Source organism: Ovis aries, chromosome 17 (genome assembly GCF_016772045.2).
Source record: "Ovis aries strain OAR_USU_Benz2616 breed Rambouillet chromosome 17, ARS-UI_Ramb_v3.0, whole genome shotgun sequence".
Taxonomy (NCBI): domain Eukaryota; kingdom Metazoa; phylum Chordata; class Mammalia; order Artiodactyla; family Bovidae; genus Ovis; species Ovis aries.
In genome coordinates this window covers 47,567,904-47,595,684 of record NC_056070.1, presented here as the reverse complement: position 1 = coordinate 47,595,684, position 27,781 = coordinate 47,567,904, and the positions used below count along the sequence as shown (strand labels likewise).

Here is a 27,781-nt window from a genome sequence, read left to right as displayed (position 1 = left end):
CATATCAGAATTTAATGAAAGTAGTAGGGAATATAAGAATTTCAAAGGTGGAAACCCGGTCATGACATTTCTAGGAAAAAAAAAAAAAATATATATATATATATATATACACACACACAATAAAATTCTGTCACAGGGATTTCCCTAGCATCCAGGGATTAAATTTCAACTTTCACTGAAGGGGTGCAAGCTTGATGCCTAGTTGGGGAGCTAAGATCCAATATGCCTTGAGGCCAAATAAAATGAAACATAAAACAGAAATAATACTGTAACAAGTTTTAAAAAAAAAAGACTTAAAAATGACCCACATCAAACAATTTAACAAAAAACTTGATTACAAATATAAATTACACGTATCTTTGAGAGGTAGAATCCTGGCACATGGTAAGCCAGATTTCTAGGATGGATTCTTAGGAAACACAGGAGTGTTTTCACACATTTCAATCTTCCATGAGAAAAATGCATCCTACAAAATGCACTTGGGCTGTTGAGCACAGTGTAGCCTGGAATGATTCTCAGAAGTGGCTGAAAAAGGCCTGTAAAAACAGACTTACTTAGGTCAACCCTCAGACCACCTAACCACATCAAACCAGACTGACATCGGAGCAAGGCATCCGGATCTGGATTTGCTATGATTTCTCTTCACCCCAAATAGAATCATCACTCTCTCTCTCTAGGCCAAAGGTTCCTACTGCTGTTGCAAAATTAAGACAGACTTTGTGTGTGTTTGTATTCTCTATTGTCGCTATAGTTCTAGGTGTTTATTGGCACTTAATGGCAGAAAATAAGCAAGAAATGGTACAGTCAAGACACATGTAAGCCAAAGGAATACCACCAACAGAGGAGCAATAAAAATATAAAACAACAAAAATGGATGGGAAAGTCACAGCTTACAGAAACACTGCTTTGATTTCTAGATAATGGGGGTCATGGGTACTAGATACCAGTTTCCCTGTTTTCCAAGACTTTGGTCTCTCTTTATCTCATGCTGGGGACTTCACTGATGGCCCATTGGTAAAGAATCTGCCTGCCAATGCAGAGAACATGGGGTCGACCCTGGTCCGGGAAGATTCCACATGCTGCAGGGCCACTAAGCCCGTAGACACAACTACTGAAGCCTGCGTGCCTAGAGCCTGAGCTCAGCAACAGAAGAAGCCAGCACACTGAGAAGTTCATGCTCTGCAATGAAGAGCAGCCCCCACTTGCTGCAACAAGAGAAAGCCCAAGTGCAGCAACGAAGACCTAGCACAGCTAAAAATATAAAAGATAAATAAATACATTTTAAAAAATCTGATGCCCCTAGCATCAGTTTCCACTTCTTCATCCAAAGTCCATGTGGTTTGGTGGGGTGATCCCAAGCTAGGCTGGGCATTTGATCAAGGCAGGACCATCATACCTTTTCATAGCATTGCATCGTATTTGACTCGAATACTCATTTTGTATCATGTGTTTGGATACCTGAAGTGATTAAACCAGCCACAGGAAATCCCTAGGCTTCTGAGAGATGCTGGAGACTACTGACTTTCCCCTGCAACTGTTCAGGGACAGAATGAAGGCTTGGGGTTTCTGGAATCCATATTTTATCAAGAAGGGGAAGCAATGAAGAAAAGAGAGCAGGGCGGAGAAGCAGAGAAAGATTTATTGCCCTTGGCTCCTAATCCTAGAACTAGCTATGCATGAAAGCAGGGCCACCCTTGGAATTCCCAGTTTTATGAACCAATAAATCCCTCATTCTGCTTAATCTGGTTTCAGGAGGGTTTCTGTCCCTTGCAATTAACACATTCACAACTGATATATTTTGGTGCATATGACTGTCATTCTTTGTGTATAATCCAAGGTGAAAGTAATAATAAACATGTAACTTGGAGTTACAGAAGCTTTTAAATATCAGTGACTATACAATATTCATACAAAAAATTCCCTTCCAGTCAAATAAGAAAGAATTTAAAAACAACACATGACTGCTGCTATCATATAATTTGTTTCATCAGTTGGAATGAATAATTGCCCCAAAGAGGTCACATTTTAGTTTTATTTTTTAATTCTTCATTTATTTGACTGTGTCAGGTCTTAGCTGTGGCACACAGGACCTTCACTGTATTCTGCAGGGTTTTTCGTTGCAGTGCACGGACTCTCTAGTTGTGGCGCACGGCCTCTCTAGTTGTGGAGCATGGGCTACAGAGCATGTGGGTGCAATGGCTGTAGTTTGTGGCTTAGTTGCTCCTCAGAATGTAGGATTTTAGTTCCCTGAACAGGGATTGAACCCACATCCCCTGTGTTGCAAGGATTCCTAACTACTGCACCAACAGGGAAGTCCCAAGGTGTTGCATTTGAAACCACAGTTCAGAACCACCAAACAACTCTCCATCATGAATCAGTGGAATTTCTCATGTATTTTATACTTCGTGCATTTTAAACGTTCCATCTGTATCTTGTGAATGTTGTCATGATCGCTTGTACTGAATGGATTATAATTATTTATTTCTGCCTCCCCAGTTGGAGTCTATTCAAACTTGTAAATTCAGTACCTAGGATAGCACCTGGCAAAGCCTGTGCTCTGTCAGAACACCTTTAAGGGCCAACTGACAACATTAAAAAGCATCAGGGAGAGAGGTTAAAGGCGAAACCTGAGCAGCTTATCTCTGTTTATTACAACCACACTGTATAAGTTAAGAATGTGCAAACATCTACCCATATTTTCAAAAACAGTGTATCAAAAAACAAATACTGATGCCAGAACAGATTAATGAAGCTATCAACAGTCAGTTCAACTTTTGTTTTTAAAAGCAGACAGCAGTTATGCCTGGATGCTACTGGCTTATTTAAATGTAGGCAGGAGACGATGATAAAATGAAAAGTACGAGAAAAAAGTAAGAAAAAATAAGTGAAGAATAAGAAATAATAAGAACATGAGAGGGAACAGAGAAGTTGAGGTAATACCAGAGGTTTATACAGGTCACCTCCAGCTCTTATGACATCAACTTTGTGGCTCACTGGCTGCATTTCTTTGGGCCTTGTATTGATTTTAGTCACATGGGCAAATGCCATTTTTGATTCAGAACATCACAGATGTCATCATTTCCAGACCTGACCCAACTGTCTAGCCTCTGGTAATTGTTTTCAGTTGAATGAGGAAAGAACGGATGCATTCAAATCACTATAATGCAACTAACCAATTGGAAAATGACACAGACAGGAAAAAACTCCCTCCCTCATGCCTGAAGCACTATCATACTAAGATGCTGAAGCATGAGATTCCATTATCATTATCGTTATCTAAGCTTGACTAGCTGTAAATGAATTTCAAGTTCCGGGTACCCAGCCAAGGCACAAAATGAAGACACTGTTAGCAGACAATATTAAGCAATACAAATGCCTACCTTCCTAAGAAAATAGTTTTAATTAAAACAGCCTTGCCCTTGAGGGAGTCAGGGTAGGGGATGAACATATTGAGATGTGAGATAACCATTTCAGAGTAAAGTTCCCCCCACCCAGCTTGAGTGACCTATGCGCATACAAATTTCAGAATTTTCCTCTGCATACTCTAGATATTTATACAAATGAATCATTTGCCATTAAAATATACTGGAGGTATAAATCCAAGATGACCTTGATGGGGCTCACTCTTAAAGGTTCTCATCATTGGTCCTCTTCCAGATTTTCTTCTCATGTACTTTGTGGTTTCTGCTCTGCGGTGTCACACACAAACACACATCACTGTGTCACTGAAGACTTAAACATGACGAGTGTGATTATTAAAATGATATGCATTTGTGGGGACATGACTTTTTATCATGGCATTGTGGATTTCCTGTCCTACCGAGTCATCCCTAAATGGGCACATACCAAATACAAAGTAACAGGCAACTGCAAAGGAATACAGATGCTCTCACTTTAACTCCTCAACAGTCATGAGGGTTCCAGCCTCTCTTTCACCTCTACGAAAAAAAGACCTTGTCTCATCTTATATTCTCCTGAACAGTTCTTGAGTGACACTGGATCTAAGGGCTAGAAAATTCTCTAGTTTCTCTTGTAATATCTTCATGCCTCCTACATAGCCTTTTGATGATTATGGGCAATTAGGGTTCCATGTAGAGAAGTTGTATTTAGGGAGAAAATGTGCTGATTGGCAAACACTCATTTGGAAAACTTGAAGATCACATTGTCCATTGTAAATTAACAACTAGGCAATGCAGTTTTTCATATATCCTTATTTTTATGGGTTGGTGTTCTTGGTTGCCATCAACAGCTGCCATATTGAATCTGTGAAGGCCAGATAAACAGGCTTAGTTGCTTGGAAGCCAGACACAAGGCAGCCAGGAAAAACGCTGAACTCTGCCCCAGCACTGCTGTCACAATATCACAGCAGATGCTCCTACCTGTGTGCAGCTGTCCACGTTAGGGACTGGACGACACACAAACCAACAAAGCTGGGTAGGAAGGACCAGACCCTCAGCCACCCAGCTTGATAATCTCCCTGCACACGGTAACCTGAGCTTGTATAGTTACCCACGCACCTCTCCCCCTTGGTCTTGTGAGTGGTGTCTCCTTGGGAGAACAGGTTATAGATGGACCCCAATTATACAGGCCTTTAGGAAATATCATTTTAGCCTATTTTTCACCCTTCACAGTATAAAAGGAAAGCTGAAAGTGAGTCACAGTGGGTATGAATGAAGACAAACTACAGAAGCCTCTACAGACTTTCTTGAATAAAACCTGGGAAGATGGAGGAAACTGACAACAAAGATATAGAAGGATGAGACAAGTCGTCATACCTAGGTGCAGAGACTCTAAGATAGGCCCAGAGTTTGCCAGGGTCGCCTAGCCATGTGGGAAAGCTGCTAAAATTCAGCTGTATCCAAGAGGCAGTGTAGACTGGCTCAGTTACCAGCCCAGCTAGAGAGAAGCCTGCAGAGAAACTCAGTAAGGTCACAGCTTTGGTGGGAGTGGATGAACACGCAGGGACCCGAGACCACACCAACCTCACTCTCCATCACTCTCACCCAAAGGCAGGTACTACCAAACTGCCTACTGAATCTTAGAAGCAACTACCCAGAAAAGGCAGAGAACTCAGAATTGACCATAAGAACCATATTGAATTACCTATGACTGATTGAGATAAATTTTCTGCTGTTTGGGTAAAAAGTAGGGAGAAGAAAAAGAAATTACCTTAAATTTGGAGGAATACAATTGCATTTTTTATACACCTGAGTATATAACTTGATGTAAGCACCCTCTACAAAATACTTAGTGTAAAGTATAACTCAGAATGCAGCCTTATCCCAAACAACACATGTGGAACAGAAAGGGCAGTAAGTGTACCTGTTCCCTTGTATACAAACAGCCTTTATTATGCTCTTCCACCATTGCTGGTTTCCTTTTCTCTCTTGGAAATGAAGAAAGAGACTTTGTTCTCATCTCTGTGTCTCCAGGTCTAATATAGTCCCTGACTTTTTGAGCAGACACTGAAATACAGGAGGTCCCCAGGTTTATCATGAGTAAGAATTAACTAGAACTAAGCTAACTCAGTAAAGCTATAATACTCCCAGTTATGGTTTATTACAACGAGAGAATACAGATTAAAATAGGCAATGGGAAAAAATGCATAATGGCAGAGTCCAGGAAAGACCAGGTGTAGGGCTTTCTGTGGTCCTCTTCCAGCACAGCCATGCAGACAATGCATTATTCTCCCATCAATGATGTGTGATAATATACACAGAGTATTGTCAACCAGGGCAGCCCAGGGAAGCTTGGTGTCCAGAGATTTTATTAGAGTTTGGTCTTATAGGCATGGCTGATCACCTGCATGGTTGACCTTAGTCTGTAGCTGCTCCAAAGATGGAGCTGGTATCTTTTGGATGAATCAAGGGCTCCACCATAAATCATATTGCTGCCATTGACTATCTGGCATGACCCAAGGTCCTCAGGTAAACAAAGATACTTATCAGGCAGCACATTCCAAAGGCGTAAAGGTTAAACCCCAGGAGCTGGGGACCAAGGACCTGTCTTCTGGAGAGGTTAATCTTTTAGTGCATCTTTCAGTATTTGTTTAATAAACAGAATGGCTGATGAATAAATGAATGACAATTCCACTGTTGCTGTCCAGTCACTAAGCTGTGTCTTGTGACCCCATAGTCTGCAGCAGGCCAGGCTTCCCTGTCCTTCACTACCCACCAAGATTCACTCAAATTTATGTCCAATGAGTCAGTGATGCCATCCAACCATCTCATCGTCTGCCGTCCTCTTCTCCTCCTGCTCTCAATCTTTCTCAGCATCAGGGTCTTTTCCAATGAGCCGGCTCTTCGCATCAGGTGGGCAAAGTATTGGAGCTTCAACTTCAGCATCAGTCCTTCCAGTGAATATTGAGGGTTGATTTCCTTTAGCATTGACCCATATGATCAGTATGAAAAGATAATTCTATAATAAATATGTATTTTAAAAGCCCCTTTCTGTATTTGTGGGCACTCAGGTGTCACACAAACTTTCTCCCACAACTCTCAAAAGATACAGAGGTTCCTTGTTGAGTTGTTCAAGCCATGAATTCATCTTTTAATTCTACCAACCAGCTTATAACATGCTTTACCAGGCCAGAATCACTATTGTCCAAGTGTACTGTATCAGATAATGATTTCCAGACACCAGTGGGTGTACTGGATGGGGCTGGGGAGGCTGACAGACAAAGAGTTGTTTCTACTAGATTCTATGAGATATCGATTGCTATGGGGAAACCAGATAACACACTGCAAGAAGAACAGAATAATCACCCACGAATCCCTGGCTTTTAAATGAAAATCACTTTGAAGAAAGAGTGAAGTGTGGTTTAAGGAGTTTTAATTCAGCACTCTTGACCCTGCAGTGGCAGAAACAAGAACGCTGATGTTTATTCACTTGAGACGCACTGGCTTGCCACTTAACAGAGTAGACGAGGCCTGTAAAAGCTAACAAAATGCCAACATTTCTGCAAGGAGTGGGCTGAGATGCCCAGCTGGGGAGACTAAAAGCTCTCTTTTGAAACCCATCTTCATTCTATCCAGATCCAGAGTTGTTTTTCATCTGCAAAGATGGAGCCTAACTATGTTGATGATGGATGAAGGTTCAAATGTCACCAGAAAAGATAAGAAAACCACGAGGCAGGAGAGCTCTTAGATAAGCACAGTTTACATTTGACAAATGACAGATGCTGTTAATGAGAGACCAGTTCACTGGATGGACATGCAATTGATTTTTTTTTAAAGATTTTTTTTAATGTGGACTGTTTAAAAAATCTTTATTGAATTTGTTACAATATTCCTTCTGTTTTATGTTTTGATTTTTTGGCATGCGAGATCACAGCTCCCTAACCAGGGATCAAACCCACCCCTTCAGCATTGGAAGGTGAAGTCTTAACCACTGGACCACCGTCAGGGAAGTCCCTGATTTTCTTTCTGAAACCTGTACAGAGAGTCTCCTTTTAACACTCTGTTTCTGGGAGGAAAATACAGAATTTGGAGTTAGAGAACCAAAACTGTATGCCCTGTAGAAAGCCAGGTGACTTCTGTTAACAGATAAATCCAAAAATATCAGTTTATTGACCCATCAGCTCCTGTCTTTCTCCCTCTCTCTGCACCATCCTCATTCCTTCCCATCCTACAATTTCCAACCAACTCCCCTCCTATTTTGTCCACAAAGAAACCCATCAGAGAAGTGGCTCTCAAAATTCAAGTGTACCCCAACCACCCGGTGGCTTTTTAAAACACAAACGGCTGGATCCCACCCCCAAATTTTCCAGTTGAGTTGGTCTGGGTTGGGGTCGCCAAATGTTCATTTCTAGTTTAAGTTCCCAGGTGTTGCTGATGCTCTTGGCTGGGAAACTATCCTTGAGAAACACTCACGGGTAGTTTTAGAGTCTCATCAGTATATCACTCAAAAGAAAATTAGGTGTCTTCAGTTAGGACATGGAGATAAGGCAGAAGGGCATCATGAAAAGGAGCAGCACAATTGAACTTGTCTGACCTCTAAGAGTCTTGTCGAAGATCCATGCCTCCTTCCTCCTCTGGGTGTGAGTGGTTCCCAAGAAAGATGGTGACCTCTTGCAAGGTTAGAGGAAAACTGACAGTGGTTCAGTAATTGATCACAGTCATGACAAGCCTAAATTCTGTCCTCTTGAGACCGGCTGGGACCTGGGATGCTTTTCTGCCATGCTTGCACTTGGACACACATTTTCTCCAACAACAAAATACAAAGAAACTATCTGGAACTAAACATAACTGCATGCATGTGCAGTTGGGGCAAATTCTGGACAAAAGACAGAAAGAGACCAAAAAAAAAAAAACCCCACTTCTGAAAAGTCAGGAGCAAAAGTTAAGGGCATGCCCCCTGCACTCAACACCACCCAATAGCTCAGTGAACCACCTAAGCCACTCCTCCAGCCCGACCCCTGGACACACCCTTGCCCTCACACCATATAAGGAGCAACCTTACTACCCGCCTATCCTGGGGAGCAAGCAAGCAAGGGAACCTATTGTTTGTTCTTAGTGCCCCCTGTGCAGCAGGGGTTGCAATAAAGCCTTGACTAAATTTCTTCTCTGGCCTCTCAGTTCAGCTCAGTTCAGTTCAGTCACTCAGTCGTGTCCGACTCTTTGTGACCACATGGACTGCAGCACACCAGGTTTCCCGGTCCATCACCAACTCCCGGAGCTTGCTCAAACTTATGTCTATCGAGTTGGTGATGCCATCCGACCATCTTATCTTCTGTCATCCCCTTCTCCTCCTGCCTTCAATCTTTCACAGCATCAGGGTCTTTTCAAATGAGTCAGTTCTTCACGTCAGGTGGCCAAAATATTGGAGTTTCAGCTTCAACATCAGTCCTTCCAATGAATATTCAGGACTGACTTCCTTTAGGATGGACTGCGTGGATCTCCTTGCAGTCCAAGGGACTCTCAAGAGTCTTCTCCAACACCACAGTCCAAAAGCATCAATTCTTTGGCACTCAGCTTTCTTTATAGTTCAACTCTCACGTCCATACACGACCACTGGAAAAACCATAGTTTGACTAGACGGACCTTTGTCGGCAAAGTAATATCTCTGCTTTTTAATATGCTGTCTAGGTTGGTCATAGCTTTTCTTCCAAGGAGCAAGCATCTTTTAATTTCATGGCTACAGTCACCATCTGCAGTGATTTTGGAGCCCCAAAAATAAAGTCTCTCACTGTTTCCATTGTTATCCCGTCTATTTGCCATGAAGTAATGGGACTGAATGCCACAATCTTAGTTTTCTGAACGTTGAGTTTTAAGCCAACTGTTTTCACTCTCCTCTTTCTCTTTCATCAGGACGCTCTTTAATTCTTTTCTTTCTGCCATAAGGGTGGTGTCTTCTCTGTATCTGAGGTTATTGATATTTCTCCCAGCAATTCTGATTCCAGCTTGTGCTTCATCCACAATCTGGAATCATCTCTGGCCTCTAGTCAAGTTCTATTAATTGGAAAAGGCCAAGAACCCAGGTCAGTATCACTCTGATCACACCAGGAAGGGTCTGATCCTCCCCCCAAACCAAATGCTGGGCTGGCAGGTTGGGCACAAGATTCTGCCATCACTCCTGTCACTTATGCTCTGGCCCCAGATTATGCTGGAGGCAGAGCCAGTGTTTAATCTTTGAAGCTGAAGAGTTGGGAGCCCTCCCTTTTAACCCTGTAACCATGCTAGGTCTCCACACGCTGCTAAGTGAAAGTGAAAGTGTTAGTCACTCAGTCCTGTCCTACTCTTTGTGACCCCACTGACTGTAGCCTGCCAGGCTCCTCTGTCCATGGGATTTTCCAGGCAAGAATACTATAGTGGCTTACCAGTAACAGTTCTGCTAACACAAAGCTAACAAAGACCCACACACTTGCCACTTCTCCTATTTCTGTGATTCCCCTCCCTCCTCTGACAAGCTGTGTTCTACAGTTTGGTGTATGAGCCTCTTGACCATTTGCCATTGTTTTAAAGACAACTAGAAAAAACAATGGTCCTTTACTGGGGAACACAAAAGTATGATGCAAAGCATTTGTCAGAGGCAACAGCAAAGTTAACAGGTTTTTCTCCCTGGTTATTTTGTTCCTACGCCTATTAGTGCAATTATATGCATCTCTTCAAACACAGTGATTTTTTTTTAAGAGTAAAGATTATGTGCTCACTCAACAGTTCTCAATGTTGTGGTTAAAATGGACATTTGGATTCAGTAGGTCTGGGGTGGGGTCAGAAATTTTTTTCTAACCAACTCCCAAGTGATGTGGTCCAAACATACATAGCATGGTCTTAGCTCACATTTTTCTCTTTTAATCTCATGACTGTAGAAGAATACTTAGTACACAGTGGGCCCCAAATTCAATTAACACTTCTTTAATAGGAATATATAAGCATTCTACTTCTGAATCAGTCAAAATCCTTAGTTGCAAGCAACAGAAACCAATGCTGATTAACTGCAACAAGAAATAACCGACTGCAAGGACACGAAGGGTCTACAGAACTGATGAGAGCTTTGAGATTGTGCTTCCCTGGTAGCTCAGTTGGTAAAGAATCTGCCTGCAATGCAGGAAATCGGAGATCCCCGTTTAATTCCTGGGCTGGGAAGATCCACTGGAGAAGGGATAGGCTACCCATTCTAGTATTCCTGGGCTTCCCTGTTGGCTCAGCTAGTAAAGAATCTGCCTGCAATGAGTGAGACCTGGGTTCTATGCCTGGGTTGGGAAGATCCCCTGGAGAAGGGAAAGGCTACCCACTCCAGTGTTCTGGCCTGGAGAATAATCCCATGGACAGTAAAGTCCATGGGGTTGCAAAGAGTTAGATTCAACTGAGCGACTTTCATACTTGAGGATGTGCAGGAAGTTAAAAGAAGGAGTAATAGGGAGGGATTAGAGGCAGAAAGGTCTGCTTAGAATCTTGTCACTCAGAGGGCATCCTAACGGTCATCTCTTCCTGCCTTTGTTTCATATTCCTAGTTCATGGAAGGATGTCTGGCTGACTTGGTTTGAGTCACATGCCTGCTCCACATAGGAAGATGAGCAGGCCTTGATCTATCTCCCTAGACTATATCCAGTTGGTGAAAGTAATTCCACTGAGGTATCAGGACTGCTCTGAAAAAAAAGAAAATGACTGATCGATGTGGCAGAGGGCATTCATCCTCTTAATTCAAGAGAAATTAAAGGGACCTCATTGGAAATCATTAGTTCATGTCCTGAGTCATTGCTTTTAAATAAATCTGTGTTGACCAGCTTTGAAATGTTATGTCATAAAAAGAGTTTATCACAAGAAGTTTTATAGATAGAAATCAGCCCTGTTAAGTCAGACTATAGAAATCAATAGGTTTCTGACCTTAAGCAAGTTATTTCACCTCTGAATTTGAATAATAATGATAATAATACAGGATTTAAATCTTACTGATCAAGTGCAAGAGAGTTCCAGAAAACATCTATTTCTGCTTTACTGACTATGCCAAAGCCTTTGACTGTGTGGATCACAATAAACTGTGGAAAATTCTGAAAGAGATGGGAATACTAGACCACCTGACCTGCCTCCTGAGAAATCTGTATGCAGGTCAGGAAGCAACAGTTAGAACTGGGCATGGAACAACAGACTGATTCCAAATCGGGAAAGGAGTACCTCAAGGTTGTGTATTGTCACCCTGCTTATATATGCAGAGTATATCATGAGAAACACTGGGCTGCAGGAAGCACAAGTTGGAATCAAGATTGCTGGGAGAAATATCAATCACCTCAGATATGCAGATGATAACACCCTTATGGCAGAAAATGAAGAACTAAAGAGCCTCTTGATGAAAGTGAAAGAAGAGAGTGAAAAAGTTAGCTTAAAGCTCAACATTCAGAAAACGAAGATCATGGCATCCAGTCCCATCACTTCATGGGAAATAAATGGGGAAACAGTGGAAACAGTGGCTGACTTTGTTTTTCTGGGCTCCAAAATCACTGCAGATGGTGACTGAAGCCATGAAATTAAAAGACGCTTACTCCTTGGAAGGGAAGTTATAAACAACCCAGACAGCATATTAAAAAGCAGAGACATTACTTTGTTAACAAAGGTCCGTCTGGTCAAGGCTATGGTTTTTCCTGTGGTCATGTATGGATGTGAGAGTTGGACTATGAAGAAAGCTGAACACGGAAGAATTGATGCTTTTGAATTGTGGTGTTGGAGAAGACTCTTGAGAGTCCCTTGAACTGTGAGGATATCCACCCAGTCCATCCTAAAGGAGATCAGTCCTGGGTGTTTATTGGAAGGACTGATGTTGAAGCTTAAACTCCCATTACTTTGGCCACCTGATGCAAAGAGCTGACTCATTGGAAAAGACCCTGATGCTGGGAAAGATTGAGGGCAGGTGGAAAAGGGGACGACAGAGGATAAGATGGTTGGATGGCATCACCAACTCAATGGACATGGGTTTGCGTGGACTCTGGGAGTTGGTGATGGACAGGGAGGCCTGCGGTCCATGGGGTCACAAGGAGTCGGACACGACTGAGCGACTGAACTGAAGTGAAATGATCAAGTGCCCACCAATGGATCAATGGATGAATGGATAAACAGGATGTAGGGTTTATAGACAATGGCATATTATTCAGCCTTAAAAAGGAAGGAAATTCTGACACACATTATAACATGGATGAACTATAAAAAGAGAATACCAATGAAAGAAATGAAACACTGAAGACAATCATACAGGAGTTTCACTTAAGTGAGTTCCCCAGAGCAGTCACATTCATGGGGCCAGAAAACAGAATGGTAGTTGCCAGTGGAAAAGGACAAATGAGGAATTATTGTTTAATGGACACACAGTTTAACTTTTGGATGATGAAACTGTTCTGGAAATGGATAGTTAACACAACACTGTAAATCAACTATATTTCAATGAAGTTTAATGGATAGTGCGGACTGTCCAAAAATGTCAAAGTACTTAATGCCACTGAACTGTATATTTAAAAATTGTTAAAATGGTGAGCTTTATGTTGTATATATTTTATCACAATAGAAAAACTTATTGTACATGGGAAAGTGCACATGATCAGAAAGCAAAATGTCATGGGTAGCATTTAATTTTTATGTTCACTCAGGTACCATATGATATCACTTATAGGTGGAGTCCCAAATATAACACAAATGAACTTATCTGTGAAACAGAAGGGACTTCCCAGGGTAGCTCAGTGGGTAAAGGATACCTCTGCAAAGCAGGAGACACAGGAGATGCAGGTTCAATCCCTGGGTTGAGAAGATCCCATAGACAAGGAAATGGCTACCCACTCCTGCATTCTTGGCTAGAAAATCCCATGGACAGAGGAGCCTGGCAGGCTACGGTCCACAGGGTTGCAAAGAGTTGGACATCACTGAAGTGACTAAGCACACACACGCATAAAACAAAAACAGACTCACAGACATAGAGAACAGAGGTGTGTTTGCCTGGGGTGAGGGGCGGGAGGTGAAGGAGGGATGGATTTGGAGTGTGGAATTGGGGCAAAGTAGTATATATAGGATGGATAAACAACATAAACAACAGGGTCCTACTGTATAGCACAGGGAACTATTAATATATTCAATGTCTTGTTATAAATGATAATGGAAAAGAATACTATATATATATATGGCTTCCCTGGTGGTGCAGAGGATAAAGCGTCTGCCTGCAATGTGGGAGACCTGGGTTCAATCCCTGGGTTGGGAAGATCCCCTGGAGAAGGAAATGGCAACACACTCCAGTATTCTTGCCTGGAGAATCCCATGGATGGAGGAGCTTGGTGGGCTACAGTCCACGGGTCGCAAAGAGTCGGACATGACTGAGCGACTTCACTTTCATATATATATACACACACACACACACATATCTGAGTCACTTTGCTATACAGCATCAATCAACACTACATTGCAAATCAGCTATACGTCAACAAAGTTTAAAAAATACATAAATAATTCTTACGTCCTCTTAACCAATAGAGAGTTTTCTGTGGTCTGTGTATCCTATGAGCTGATCAGCATTAATTTGCCCATTCATTCTATGTCTGCCTTGGGTCAAACCAGGTAGCAAAAAGACAAGTGGATAAGACACGGTCATGAGACCAAGGAAGTGCTCTCCAGTGGGAACTGATCTCTCAGTTTCTGCCGGAGACAGGAGCTTCTGCTAGAGCTCATGAACACAAAGGCACATTCCGCTGCTTTAAAAACCAGATAAAGAGAAAGAGGGATGGAATGCAGTAAGCTGTCATGTTGAATGGACACCTGTGTTGTCCTTTTTGCATCTTAAAACTTATAACCCAATACCTGTAAATAGCTTCAGCAACAGCACTCCCTTACACATTAATGAATCCACTGCTTGTTCCATTACAAAACTTTCACTTCTTTTTCTTCTTTGTCACCCAGTTCAATAAGACAACTCAAAACACTTGAGATTGTTTTTCTAGCATTCAGGCAGTCAGTTTCCTGAAGGCTTGGGGATTCTGTTAAAGATGCTCTGAAAAGCTATTGTCCAGCCAAGCAGAAGAGAGTAAAGACTTCTGACCACTTCATTCCACAGTGCATGTCCAGCATCGCTTAAAATTTCAAATATATGGATTTGGGGGCTGTATTCCTCAGGTTACAAGCAGGCAAGCGATGGATGATGTTAATAGAAAGAAAAAAAATTAGAAGGTGGCTCTGTTCATCCATAAGTGAATTACAAATGTGTTCACAGGACGTGTTAGCAAGTAAACAGCACATAATCGGAGGGATTTACAGGACGATTAGCTTAAGTACTGACAGAAGTGCATTCGTCTGACACGGCACTAATGTTCCGATAACAGACCTGTGAGGCACTGGTCCAAATTGCCACCCGAGGGGAAGCTCGTGTTCACCTAGGTCCAGGAAGAACAGCAGTGCTCATTAATCCCCAATGTTGGGATCTCAGCTGCACCCCAGCTGACAACGCAGGAGTCAAAACTTCTGCAGTAGAATTCAAAGCAGGATGGCTTACAAAGTATCAGAAGATCGCTCTCTCTGTGTGTCTCTCTTCCCCTCTCCTCTCTCTCCCTACATTTTCCATGTATGAGATGCTGTCCAAAGCTCTTCATGTATGCATTACATAACTCTTGCAGCCCCTCTGAGTTAGATACTATTTTTTGTTCAGTCTCTAAGTATCCAATTCTTTGGGACCCTATGGACTGCAGCATGCCAGGCTTCCCTGTCCTTCACTATCTCCCAGAGCTTGCCCAAACTCATGTCTATTGAGTCCATGAAGCTATCCAACCATCTCATCCTCTGTCTAGATTGACATCTAATACATCTAATCCTCTGTATTAAAGTCTAGACTTCATTTATAAGGAAACTGAGGCAAGGAGAGGTAGAATGGCCTGCTCAAGCATGACATAATGCTGGTGTCTTTCTAAGGGAACTAATGTCAGCTGCCATCAACCTTTCTGCCCTGATCATGCTACTTTCTCTTCTCTTATCTGCAGCTGACGTTTGCTTCTGGATTTGCATCTTGGCAGGTTTTCCTCCCAGATATCTCCCAATTACATCTGAAATGAAGGTGGAGGAGCTGAAGAGCTGCACAAGTTTCATAGCTGTTCCTTTTTCCTCGAACCTGGGGCACCCAAGGTTTACTTTAAGCCTAACACAACAAAACTTTCCTTCTCACTCATACCAGCTCCAGTGTGTGTTGACTGGCACTGTCCTTCATCCAGTGACTCAAGGCTCCCTTCATCCTGTGATGCTGTCCTATCAACTCTCGGCTTCCAAGCCCATCCCACTGTGAGAAGAGAGGGATGGGGGAGGCACACAGATGCTGCTGCTTCCTGGACCTATATGCCTGGGATCCAAGGTGATGTACTGTCTTTTTACATCCCTACTTGCCAGAACTCAGTCCCACTGACCCACCTCATACCACAAAGGAGGCCAGGGATGTAGACAGGCAGATGGATAGCAGATATGCACGGTCATCTCAGCAACAACTAGAATGCAGAAAAGCCAGTGTTGATACCCAGGCAATGTGGCTCCAGAGACAATGCTGTTGGACATTCATCAGTTAGCAGTATACTTAGGTACAAATAACAGGAATACAAGCAGAGTGGCTTAACCAAAGAGGTATTTCTTTTTCCCACAAGACAGAAGTCCAGAAGCAAGCTATTTCTATGATAGTTTCAATAGCTTTTGATGTCAAAGCCAGACTGAGTCATCCCAGTTGTAAAGAGGCTGGGAAGGTGGGTGGAAACTTTGTCATGAGTGACCTGGGTCAACCAGAGTTTGGATGCAGAGGAAGAAGATACGGCAACAGTTGGCAGTCAGTAGGGGCATATCCAATCATTCTGTTCTACTCCCTCTTGCAGCACCCCTGAGCTAGATACTGTTACTATCTAGAGTTCATTTGTAAGGAAACTGAGGCATGGAGAGAGAGAATGATCTCTTGGTTGAATACTGCTACCCCTGGAGCTAGAATTCCAATCACATGCATCCAAAATATGTTGGCTACTGTGAACTATGATACCAGATGATGCTAAAAGAGAGCTGAACTTGAGGAGTTACAAACTCAAGGGCCCACAGGGGCCAGGTGGATAGAAGGCATGAGCGAAACAGAGTTGGTGGGAAAAACTGAAACATGGCGGGTGGCAGCTCCCAAGTGTTAGCAAGTCACGGGCAGGCAAACCACATCAGGCCACATCTTCTGGGGCTGCAAATGACAGCAGAAATGGGGACTTTGGTGTGACATATCCTGATTCTAAACGGTTGGCACTTCCTAATTAATTTGTGATATACATTTTAGTCCCCAAACCTAGAAAGGTTCTGTGTTCCTAACCACAGCTGAGATGCTAACAGAATAGATCTGATCAAGCAGGACCGCTGGGATTCAGAGAAGGACAAAAGTCCTGATGGACAGGAATCCCCACCCCCAGTCCTAAGATCACAATCCTGTTAAGGGACTACTGGAGCCAGGCAGATCTTGCTTAATGACAGGGAACAAGGTTAGAATTGGGGCTTGAAACTACGACCCAGACCAAAGGACCTCCAGGATATCTGCTGATGTTGAAAGAGTCACTTGCAGAAAACCCATGATATCACCTCGCCCAAAGTCTAAGGAGTGACTGAGTCCTAAATTCCACGCTTGTGAGACTTGGACCTCAGATAAGCACTCATGCAGCAAAGCAAGACCAGGGTGCCAGCTGCTCTGACGTTCTAGAAACACAGTTTCAAGGCTAATGCAGAAAATGAATGATAGAAAGACTAAAAGAATCTATGAAAAGAGATTCTAGACCCAAGACTCAGGCAAGAGAGGGTTCCTCTACCTTCCAACCAATCATCGGCATCAGGTCTTAGATTTCCCCTTCACCCTCTTACACCTCGTTCTCCATCTATGGGATGAGGATGTGGCTTGGGAAGAAGCCCGGCTTCATTCAGCATCTCAAGTCTGATCCATCCTGACACCTTCTAGCTGTATGGCCCTGGCCAAGTCACTTTACCTCCCTGTGCAACTTCCCAGCTTGTAACAAAGCAGAAAGGAAACCTACTTTGTACTGTTGTTATGAGGACCACAGAGAAAGCAGGAAAACTGTCCAAAACAAGGCCTGCAGATGGTGATTTCTAAATTAGAGAAAACAATGCAGAAGGACACAGGTAGGAAATATGGATGCAAAGAAGGCTGAGCACCGAAGAACTGATGCTTTTGAATTGAGAGTCTCTTGGAAACCAAGATCAAACCAGTCAATCCTAATGGAAATCAACCTTGAATATTCACTGGAAGGACTGATACAGAAGCTGAAGCTCAATACTTTGGCCACCTGATGCGAAGAGCTAACTCATTGGAAAAGACCCTGATGCTGGGAAAGATGGAAGGCAGGAGGAGAAGGGGATGACAAAGGACGAGGCGGTTGGATGGCATCACTGACTCGATGGATATGAGTTTGAGCAAGCTCTGGGAGATGGTGAAGGACAGGGAAGCCTGGCGTGCTGCAGTTCATGGGGTCGCAAACAGTCAGGATGCAATTGAGTGAGTGAACAACAACAACAGTGGCCGTGTCATTTGTTTAAAGGTTGTGCCCTGACCGCTTTCCTCCTGTTTCATAGTTTCTGTTGTAACTGCTGTACTCAAGTTAAACTCAGTAACTGAGACAGAAAAATATCTAAACAGTAATATTCAAACCCTTAAAATTTGTGCAGTTTCAATAATAATTTAAGACAACATAGGTTTTTTTCTGTATTCAGTAAATTTGCTATTATTATTTTTTTTTATTTTTATTGAAATATAGGTGATACATATATATATATATATTCTTTTTCAGCTTCTTTACTACAGGTTACTACAAGCTATTGAGTATAATTACCTCTGCTATACAGTAGCTTTGGAGAAGGAAATGGCAACCCACTCCAGTACTCTTGCCTGGAAAATCCCATGGATGGAGGAGCCTGGTAGGCTACAGTCCATGTGGTCACAAAGAGTTGGACATGACTGAGCGACTTCACTTCACTTCACTTCATACAGTAGCTTGTTCATCTATTTTATATATGGTAGTGTGTATCTGTTAATCCCATACTCCCAATTTACACTCCCTGCACCTTCCCCTTTGGTAGCCATAAATTTGTTTTCTATGTCTGTGAGTCTATTTCTGGTTTGTTTATTTACTACTTCATTTGTATCATTTTTTTAAGGCAATATGGATTTAAGATTTTGAAATACACACACACACAAGAACAGATATACCTATGTCCCCAAAGAAATTCATTATGAACACAGCACCCTATAAGGGACAAGTTTCATTTCTCTGTGACTCCCACATCACCTCTAGCGGGGGACTCCACCGAGACACAGTGTATGTGCAGGAATGTTTCTACCAATGAAGGACTTATTACTTAATTAAATATGAAAACACTTAGCCCATTTCCTCACATTTAGCTAATGTCCCAAAGTGTTTCCATTCATAGGCATTCATCTGTCCTGGGTTATCACAACCTCTCTACCACTGCTTGATTTTTTTTTAACTTCAGCCAAATTGCCTTAATTTAAACTCAATTAACTTTTGCAAGGAAAGGTATCACTGTAATCCCATTTGCTGAACTAAATTCTCTTAACGTTCCCATTACCAATTCCTGTTTTCAGTGTTTTAAATATGAGGATCATCTGACATTTGGTGTAAAGGTCTCCATCAGTAGTGTTAATGAAAATCATTAAATGACTTGCTTTGATTCAAACTGAGTTACAGTCATCATTTTCTTCTTAATTTAAACACTATCAAGATTTTTTTTTAAAGGACATTTCATTTTACAATTGAGTGCTTTCCCCTAACAGGAGAGGGACATTTAGGACATAAAAACCAAACTCCCCTCTAGAAAGACATCCAGAATTAGTTGTATTTCATTACAGAACCCTAAAATAGCCCCAAGTTACCCAATCCAAGTCATCAGTGTGTCTCTAGTCTATGCATATTCATTTCTACTTTTGTCCCCAAGCCACCTACAAGAACTGTCTGCCAAATCTTTGGGGTCATCTTAGACTACACTCCCTCTTTCTAGCTCACAATCAACCCACAGGCAAATTCTGGCAACCTACCCTTTGAGGTTGACCCAACATCCAGCCACCTGTTTCCCCCTTCCCTAAACACCCCTGGGGAGAGCCACCCTTGCCTCATTGCAATGAGGCAGGAGATTTATGGTGCCCCAGCGCAAACAGTTGGGGTTTGTCCTCTGTGGATTGATGGTCCAAGATGAAAACAGCAGGACAATTGAGGGGAGGAGGGCCCTGCCCAGATAGAAGATAAGAGACCACATATTTCTCATACATGAAGTCAGGAGACCTCCCTGACTATGCATGTCCAGAAAGGCTTCTTAGAGGTCAAAGAGGAGTGATGCTAAGTGATGCTAAATACCCATATGCCTCTGGGGTAGAATCCAGCTTGGCTGAGAGATGCAGGCGCACACACGGGAGGATTCCGAGGTTTACCAAATACAGACAGAGAACCAGGCAAATCAAACCGGAAGAAATGCTCCACAAAAGTGATGTAAACTTCCACAAGGGTGTGACTCAAAGACTCTCTGAGCCCACCTGTGTGTCTGTCCACATGTACTGTACAGTTTTCCTCCTAATAAACACTTTACTTGTTTCACTACTGCATGTCTTTGTGGGAATTCTTTTCTGCAAACTTGAAGGGCCAAGGCCTGGTCACTGACCACTGGTCTAGTTCCTCGGATTTGGTGCTCTCACTGCCATGACCTGGCCTCAGTCTCTGGCTGGGAACCAAAGACCTGCTTTAAGGAGCTGCAGGCTGAGGCCACCTGAGATCAGTAACAGCCTCTTCCATTTGTTACCAAACACAAGATCATGTGCCCGATGCACAGCGAGGCCAAACAAGCCCAAACATCAGAGTCTGGAGCACAGAAAGGTTCACTGCAGGGTATTGCAAAGAGAATGAGTGGCTCCTGCTTAAAACTCCTGAACTCCCCATGAATTTTCAGGGAGTTTTCACAGGCAAAATTTGGGGTGAAGGCTGCAGGGAGTGGCTTTCTTCTGATTGGTTGGTGTTGAGGTAACAAAGCTCTATTCCAGCAGCTTTGTGCTCAGCCTGAAGCTACCATCCTCCATCTGAGTAGGGGCCTGAATTCCTGCAGAAGAACTCAAAAGTATCATTAGGTGTATACCATACATAGCTGGGAGAGACCCAGGAAAACTGAGTAAGTTGCTGAGATGGCTGAAGGCCTCACCTAAAATACCATCTTCAGCTAAAGACAGAAGAGGATGCTGGGGCTGGTGGTTTAGGATCTCAGAAGGAAGGAAGGCAATTCACATGGAGATGGAAAGTAAATGTTTGGTGAACAACTGTTCTCTGGTTCAGAGACCATGGGGCACAGAGTGGACCCCAACTCTCCCTCCTCATGCCAAGACCTTATTCTTCACAAAGATCTCTGGTGATCACTCTATTCCAGAAACAGCCCTTCTATCTAAATTCTTTTAGGCAGTTAAGTGGGGATGGAGTGGAAGTTTCTTCCTGTGTCTTTTCAGTCTTGATTATTTTCAGCCTGAAATATCCACGTGCCAAAGAGGCATTTGGGGCTGCCAAGTTTTGTTCCCCTACAAATGTCTTCACAAGTTTATTTTCTCTCTTGACTAGAATGCACATTTCACGAGACAAGGACCTTGCCTATCATTTCAGTATTGGATCCCCACCAGCCATAACTGCATGCTTGGCACCGTGTCTGTACCCAACAAACACATGCGCATGAACGAGGCCCCTGGTCTCTGGCTTTAGCGTCCTAATAAAGTAAGATGATGCTGAGGGCCTGCTAGCAGGTGCCAGGCATGCTCCCAAGTCTTTGAAAGATGTGCATGTTACATCTTCCAACGATGGGAGATAGGTTCATTATCCCATTTACCAACAAAGAGTCTGAAGCCCAGATGGGCTAACTTGCCTAAGGACACAGCTGCTTGGCAGAGGCAAGCTGTGAACACCGGTGGTCTGGGTCCAGGGTGCTTGTGCGTAACTGCCCACGGCCACTCCTGCTGAGTGCTGTTATTTTATTTATCTATTCACTGTATTTGTCTATGCTACGTTCCATCCTCTACCCAACACCCTCCTGACTTTTGGGGAAAGTGAAGAAGGTTGTACTTTCTGTGACTTAAAACCCTGAAAGGTTGTCTGTTCTCAGAAAGAGATGCTCTGAGCCATAGAGAGGGATCTTGTTTTAGCTACGCTCACTGAGTCCAATGAAGGTGGAAATGTTGAGAACAAGAGTCTGCTAGATGCTAAAGGTGTAATGCCACCAAGGGAGGCAGGCTGTGCTCTCAGATCTTCATTCCCAACAGGGAGGCCAGGACCAGAAACCTACAAATACATTAAAAATAGCTATGACCTGAAAGTCTATCGATGTGCCAGCACACAGGAGATGCTCTACATGCAAATGCAAAGGAGCCCTTCAAAATCTTAACATATCATATGGGCAACTGACCGAGAAAGAATTTGGGAGAAAGTATACCTAGGAAAAGGTTCAAAGGTCAGACACTGAAAAGGTGTTCTGACCACCTATATCCTATGCCAGATTCATCTTCTCAAAATATGAAAAAGAAAAAACAACCCCTTAATCTCCCAGTGCCCTGAGGTGGGAGAGGATCCATGTATCAGTTAATAGGGCTTTCCCTCTTCTCTGCACTCCTCTACTAAATGTTCTTGTAAATATCATGAGTCGTTGTCTACTTTTGTAGGGGAGATGTGCCTGCTTTATCTCAACACCACCCTGACTTATCCATGTGGCACTGGCAGGGCTGTCAATCATGGAACCCTGCCTGCTAGTTATGGGAGTGATCACGTGACATGGGATGGCCAATCAGAATAATCCATTCTCACTGTCTTGGTGCTTGGCTAGGCTATGGACAAATGACCTAACCTAGCCTATGGACAAAAGAGCCTTCCTTTGGACACTGCTACAGTTAGTAGGGGTAAGCCTGGCTTTGGCTAGTTGGGGAATAAAAGTTAAGGCTGGCATAGGCATTTTTCCAGGATATATGATGCAAAGGAAGTTCATCAGTAATAGAGGAAAATGAAAATAACACACAGACAAGTCAGAGCTGAGAGGAAGGTAAGAAGATGGGGAGAGCGATAGCACTTAACTAACTGGATCCAGCTGTCCCTAGAGCCGGAAGCATGCTTTCTTGCTTAAACCAGTTGGATTTGGGTTTTCTTTCTTATTTAACAGCAACCAAAACAAAGGTCTGTAAAGTCAAAGCTATGGTTTTTCCAGTCGACATATATGGATGTGAGAGTTGGACTACAAAGAATGCTGAGTGCCAATGAATTGATGCTTTTGAACTGTGGTGTTGGAGAAGACTCTTGAGAGTCCGTTGGATGGCAAGGAGAACAAGCCAGTCTATCCTAAAGGAAACCAATCCTAAATATTCATTGGAAGGACTGATGCTGAAGCTGAAACTCCAATACTTAGGCCACCTGATGCAAAGAGCTGACTCATTAGAAAAGACCCTGACGCTGGGAAAGACTGAAGGCTGGAGAAGGAGATGACAGAGGATGAGATGTTTGAGTGGTATCACAGACTCGATGGACATGAGTTTGAGAAAGCTCTGGGAGACGGTGAAGGATAGGGAAGCCTGGAGTGTTGCAGTCCATGGGGCTGCAAAGAGTCGGACACAACTAAGGGATTGAACAACAAATAAGCTCACTGTAACACATCAATAGGTGGTGCTAGTAATAAGAACCCGCCTGCCAACCCAGAAGACATAAGAGATGCCGGTTAGATCCCTGGGTCAGGAAGATCCCCTGGAGAAAGAAACGGCAACCCACTGCAGTATTCATGCTTGGAGAATCCCATGGACAGAGGAGCCTGGCAGGCTACAGTCCATGGGGTCCCAAAGAGTCAAACAAGACTGAGTGACTAACACACAAACAACACATCAACAAGCTAAATGACACACCCGTGGGCGCCACGACAACTCCAAGGTCAACCACCAAAGACCAAATAGTGGGCGGTGACCCAATTCCTGGCAAGCTCTGTCCCTTTTCCCCAGATAGTTGGAATAATCTTTCCACTCATTAGCCTATGAAATTATCCAGCCCATAACAGCTAATTACATCAGATTTCCAGGCTACTCTTGCCTTCAAATGGTCCACACTCTGCATGTGGACTATGTTTCTCTAAATAAATCTACTTCTTACCTATCACTGTCACTGAATTCTGTGAAAAGACATCAAGAACCTGAGCTGCACTAAATGCTGAAACCAGGTGGGGGAATCTCAGTTGGAAGAAGGTGGGTTCAAGTCCCAATCCGAGGTGCACAGTTTCATCACGAACTACTCCAATATCCTTTTTGGGATTGCCCATTTATCTTTTGGGTATCCATCAATTTTCCATGACTTGTGAGGAGGTCTTTATATTTTCTAGATTTTACTGAGCCATGTTTTTCAAGATCATCCAGTTCTGGCACCGGTACCCAGTGTTATTTAAAGTTTCAAGAGAAAGATACAGAAACATAATTTTCCCCAATCAAGTGACATTATTCTTTGAACCGGTTTTCACTTTTTAGAAATTACTGTTCTCCTCCACCCTAGGAACCCACACTCCAAAGGTTTGCTTTTGTCGTGTCAGTACTCAGAGGAGCTATTGAAGGGTAAAAACAAAATCGGAGAAGCCAATTCTATCTCCAGGATCAGAATGCTTGCATGAGTCTGGTCTCCCCAACAATAAGCACCTCCTCTGTTTCATACTGCTGTTATCTTACAGTTTTTGCAACTGCTTCAGCCCACAGACCTGCAAAACAATTACCATGTCTCCAACAGTTAGAGTTCGGATAGGCTCCGCCACACTTTAGAAACACTAGTCAAACATGAGCTATTTCAAAGAAAGCTCTGCACAGTAGGTGCATTATTTAAAGACAGGATTTATTACTTACAACATAATTAGTTACTGTACACCCACAAGAACTTCTTACCCCCTCCACTTGTGAGGTTGCGATTAAACAACACCTACTCAGAGGGGGTATGTGAAGTCTCAGTTTGGGATGTTTAAAGAAGATTGCTGTTATTGCAAATTACATAAATAACTGTCTAACTTTAAACGATTTAACTTGGAGCACTGTTCTTCGTGTTGAAAAGGATATAATTCACTGTAGCTGTAAGTGGTCCGTGGCTATTATAAACTTATCAACTTACAGTTGTTTCCCAATTGTCTTTCCTTGGAACACTAGCTTCTAATGGAATTTTAATCAGTATTCGGCTGAAAACAAAAAAGCTCCATAGTCGATTAATTTCAAGAAACACGGAGTTAAATGAAGCTACACAGGTTTCTCCTGTGTGCCTTCTCAGAGGCTCTGCTGGTCCAGGGCTTTGAGACGCTCTGGGACAGAGATGTAGGATGCAGTGTTCTCCAAACCTATTTTCTGATAGCCTGTGTAATGGACTGCCTGTGTTCCTCCAAATAAGTTTAGAATATCAACTTCCAGAAGTTTCAGAAAAACTCTGATCAGGAAAGAATTGGCTGCTGCTATTTATATGATGCTTCACATTTCACTGAATATTTGAAGGACAGGTCCAGAAAAAGGGCAAAGTGATACTGCAGGAGGCAGGAAGGGTGGATGGATAGTGTCTGTTGAGTAGGGACCCCTGGATGTCACTGGATATCTTACCAGTAGGTGGAGTTGACTGTATCACAGACAAAGTGGTTGTTAGGCTGACAGCCTTGGCCAGTCACTCATACGCTTTCCCTACATTCAAGAAATATATATTAAGCACCTACTCTGTGCCTGGAACTGTGCCCGGCACTGGAGATTCAGCAGTTTACAAGAAGGACCTGGTCCCAGCTTTGTGGAACTTACTGTCTAATTGGAAACATACAATGGGCAAGTAGATAAGTAAATGAACAACGTAATTGCAGAAAGGGATTTGTGTCACTTAAGGAGCATGCAAAATGAGCACATTGGGTGTGATCACATCTCACCTCCCATCTTTCATCTTCTAGTGAACTTTCTTCGCTTACTTCCTATCGCCTTAAGAAAAAAGTCAGAATTCCTTACCAAGGATAGACGACCACAAGGGGTCTTGCTCTTACTACATTTCGGTTCTTATCAACTTCTCTTTCTCTCTCTCTCTCTCTCACAGACACATGTTCTCTGTCTTTCCCTCCAACCCTCCTTCTGCTCTAGTCAAGCTGAAGCCCACCTACAATCCTCTGCTCCACCCCAGTGGCTTTGCACATTCCGAGTCCATCATCTGGCATATTCTTTCCTCCTCTCTCCCCTAGATATGCTTCTTATTTTTCAGATATTGCCTAGATCATCTCTGGCCCTGGGGAGGTTCTCTTTACACTCCCTCAAATCTTCTCAGAGTATCAGGTAAGGCTCTTTGGTGGCAGGTACCAGAATTATAATGGTGATTTAGAATGATTTAGAATTAGAATGCTGTCCACGTCTGCTCACCATTGTAGCCCTCCCACCTAGAGCAGCGCATGATACAAAGTTATTCTGGGCAAGCTCCTGATGAATGAATCCATCAAAACTCAGTTCATGTGTCTTGTCCCACCCCCTCCTCCTACCTGGAAGACATCCTTAATTCCCTTAATTTATCTCTGCCTCTTCCATGATACCTGTCTGCCACCTTCTTCCCTAGAGTTACTAAAGCTCATGTCTTATGTTTCCTATGACTTTATTTGTGCTGTTGTATTTTACTTAGGAATTAGATCCTCCAACGAATTCATAAGAAAGAAAAAAACTGTACAATCAAAGTCATCCTTGAAAATCTCCCCAACAAGGTCAGTATTTACGACTCTGAACACAAACATGTGACCATATATTGTCCCTCAGTGTGACCAGAGAGAAGAGGCAGACTGCTGGGTTTCAGGAGAGCAACCAGATGGTATAGTATGGCTTGTGTTTAGCATACACTTTGTATAAAAATATGGGCACATATAGTTGGATGTATGAAGTTAACCATTTATTTGGTAAAAGTGCAATGTATTCAAAGGGAAGAGGCACATTGCGGTATGGGTTTAAGAGGTACAAACTGCTAGGTCTAAAATAGATAAGCAAGAAGAATATATTGCACACCACAGGGAATTAAACCATTGTTTTGTAATAACTTTTACTGGAGTATCATCTATAAAAACACTGAATCACTACGCTCTTCACCTGAAACTAATATTGTAAGTCAACTGTAATTCAAGTTTTTAAAAGTGCAATGTATTCTTTTTTTTTGCAATGTATTCTTGAAAAACAAAATTTGTTTCTGATTTATCTTTGGGTCTAGATAGACAGCAATGAAAAAGAGTTTTGTATGTAGCAGGAAGTTAATGCATGTCTCCTGGGTAGCTGGTTAAATAGTTTGTTGAAAGTGGCATATTCTGGATACACACCAAATACACAAAACATATTTGCGTGTGAAGTCGACATGTGATTTTCCAGATGTCCCAGTTGGCCTGGGAGCTTGGGTTTACTCCTGTTGTCTTGATACAATAATGGGTGCTGTCTGTTTCCAATTGAAAAGTGCTCTAGTTTGGAACATAATTTATATGTGGCATGTGTGTGTTGGAGAAAAACAGACGGATGGAAACTGTGCAACTCAATGGTTTATGTTTGGAGTTCAGGGCAGTCACCACGGAGGAAAGAAAAGAGGAAACTACACTGCAAAAGTCCAAAAGATATCCGAGAATCAGACGGGGAAACCAGGAAAACGAGAGCTGATAGGGCTGTTCATTCTTTCACAGGGATCATCTTGGCAGAAACAAAAGCAATCTGAATGTCTCCCATGCCATAGAGAAATGAGGTCTCCCGGAACATTTCTAAGAAGCAGAGTTTGGAACACTGAAGGAAAGCAAATAGAGACAAGGCAGTTAGCCTGATCCAATAACTGCCACCTAATTTCCTGCTTCTTTAACTTCTAGGCAGAGTACATCATGAGAAATGCTGGGCTGGAAGAAGCGCAAGCTGGAATCAAGATTGCTGGGAGAAATATCAATCACCTCAGATATGCAGATGACACCACCCTTATGGCAGAAAGTGAAGAGGAACTAAAAAGGCTCTTGATGAAAGGGAAAGAGGAGAGTGAAAAACTTGACTTCAAGCTCAACATTCAGAAAACTAAGATGATGGCATCTGGTCCCATCACTTCATGGGAAATAGATAAGGAAACTGTGGAAACAGTGTCAGACTTTATTTTTGGGGGCTCCAAAATCACTGCAGATGGTGACTGCAGCCATGAAATTAAAAGACGCTTACTCCTTGGAAGAAAAGTTATGACCAACCTAGATAGCATATTCAAAAGCAGAGACATTACTTTGCCAACAAAGCTCCATCTAGTCAAGTCTATGTTTTTTCCTGTGGT

At 42.8% G+C, this 27,781-nt stretch overlaps 1 protein-coding gene across 1 annotated transcript in view; it reads right to left on the bottom strand.

Moving 5' to 3' along the window:
- The window catches only part of TMEM132D (transmembrane protein 132D), a 900,295-nt gene that overhangs the window by 555,085 nt on the left and 317,429 nt on the right, over positions 1-27,781 (bottom strand). The window lies entirely within an intron of this gene.